Below are 2,386 nucleotides of genomic sequence, written 5' to 3' on the forward strand. Positions count from 1 at the left end.
ATTACAGAACAAAGGTTACAGATTACATATGACAGATTACCGATCACAGGTTACAGATTACAGATCACAGAACAAATGTTACAGATTACAGATCACAGATGACAGATTACAGCTCACATATTACAGATCACAGAACAAATGTTACAGATTACAGATCACAGAATAAATGTTATAGATTACAGATGACAGATTACAGCTCACAGAACAAATGTTACAGATTACAGATTACAGATCACAGAACAAACGTTACAAATTACAGATGACAGATTACAGCTCACAGATTACAGATCACAGAACAAATGTTACAGATTACAGATGACAGATTACAGCTCACAGATTACAGATCACAGCACAAATGTTACAGATTACAGATGACAGATTACAGCTCACAGATTACAGATCACAGAACAAATGTTACAGATCATAGATCACAGATTACAGGCAACGCCGTCTTCAGACATAAATAAATAAACTCTTTCTTGTTTTAGGGACTATTTTCAAGCTTTTCTGTAACTTTGTTTGACCAAAAATTCACAATAAATATTGAAATTGACATGCGCTCCAGTTTAGTTCAGAGCAGGGGTGAGCAGCTATTTTTTCCATGGGGCCACATGAGAAACATAAAATATTGTGGAAGGCCGGACCAAATGACATAACTCAATACTGCATAATATTAATAGTATTTCTTTATTAAAAGCAGTAAATATCATTGTTTTGACAAGCTGGTAAGACTGGTAAAGAGTATTTGTTATGATTAAACAACGAAAAAGTCAGGTTGCCTTACAGAAACTGTAATTTCTTCAAAGTTCCCAGTACAATGGTAAACTGTGAATGTTTTTACCATTTGTGACTCGTTATCTTATTGATCATTTTCAGTCACATTCACCCAAAAACACATTTTGAGTTTCATATACTGTTGGAAAAAGGTTTGTAGCTTCCTAAAGACATCACCATATTGTCTTTGTACTTCAAATATTAAGCAAGAATCTTGTTTAATATTTGTGTGGTAGCTGATGTCACTCTGCTCTAAAAGTGCACCAACCTGCCTGTGATTCAGCGCTCGTGCCCTGATGACGTTTACTATTTTAGTTACATCAATAACATGGTTATTTTTTAGCACTGCCTTGCACAACACATGTTGGTGTATAATACAATGCAAAAACACCAATTTCTGATCTTCGCTGAGTTTAGTCACTTTATCTTGCATACATTTCAAAAGTCCGACCTTTTTCCCTGTAAGATTTGAACCGATCCTTTGACACCTGCCAGTCCCATTTCAGTCCCAGTGTGTCCATGCATGCGTTTACGTCTGTGAACAAATCATTTCCTGTCGTTGTCCCTTTCACTGCAACCAGCTCCTCCAACATCTTGAAGTCTGTTGTTCCACGGACAAATACGAGTAACTGGGCCGTGTCTCAGACATCACGGCTCTCGTCCAAAGCCAAAGAGAAAAAGTCCAAACCTGCCACTTCACGTTGCAGCTGAAGCTCCAGGTTCTTTAGTGTCCTCGAGCTTTCTCATCACGGTTCTCCTGGACAGCAGGACTGATCAAATGCTTCTTTTTTCAAGGCGTATTAGCGCTGCAGAGTCCACCAAGCACTCTTTGACAACCCCCCCCCCCCCCCCCCCCCGAGAATGGTTTACAGTTTTTAGTGATTCTGGGGGATATCACCAAGTTGCTGCATCCCTGGAGTGAAGCTCGGTAAAACAGCCTTGCTGCATTTGTAGCTCAGCTAGCAAAGCTTCTGCGCCCTTTCAGCATCAGTCAAGTTTTTGTATTTCTCTGCGAGTTTTGTCTCGTAATGCCGACTCAAACTAATCCTTAAACACAGCGATCTGCTCTCCACAAACTAAATACACGACTTTACCTCTGACTTCGGTAAATAAATATTTAGACCATTTATTGTTGAAAACCCTGCACTCGTCATCCACTTTTCTATTTTTTAGCATGAGTGGATTTTTTTGAGGGCTAACGTTGTCTTGTGACCAGCTCGTGACAGTTTGTGTATTGTGTCATTTTGTACGTGAATAAAAAAAATAAAAGCAATGCAGCTTTAGTCCACACGAGGTAAAATAAGAAAATATGTTTATTTTGTAATTCCCCTTACACAAGCCAGTCAGAGTAAACCAAAGGGCCGTATGTGGTCCAGGTTTGGTTTAGAGCAGAGGTCACTATAGGCGGACCTGGGTCTGGATCCAGACTCAATCATGGTCCTGTCTGAACCCGTGCCTAATCTGATAACTTCACGAAAATAGATACTTTTCATGGAGCGTTTTTCCAGCGACAGACAGGCAGAGCTGCAGGAGGTGTGTTCTGGAGGTTCACTCTAATTCAGGTGTTACAGTAACAGCATCACTCAGTTAATGAGCCAATCAGATCTTTAGT

At 39.8% G+C, this 2,386-nt stretch overlaps 1 protein-coding gene across 1 annotated transcript in view; it reads left to right on the top strand.

Moving 5' to 3' along the window:
* c15h16orf89 (chromosome 15 C16orf89 homolog) overlaps positions 1-68 on the top strand; it is an 8,896-nt gene extending 8,828 nt beyond the window's left edge. Inside the window, exon 9 of the mRNA XM_037688449.1 lies at positions 50-68. The gene's annotated coding sequence lies outside the window, so the exon portion shown is untranslated. The remainder of the gene's footprint in view (positions 1-49) is intronic.
* Positions 69-2,386: the final 2,318 nt, after the last annotated feature.

Source organism: Nematolebias whitei, chromosome 15 (genome assembly GCF_014905685.2).
Source record: "Nematolebias whitei isolate Nwh7 chromosome 15, NemWhi1, whole genome shotgun sequence".
NCBI lineage: Eukaryota > Metazoa > Chordata > Actinopteri > Cyprinodontiformes > Rivulidae > Nematolebias > Nematolebias whitei.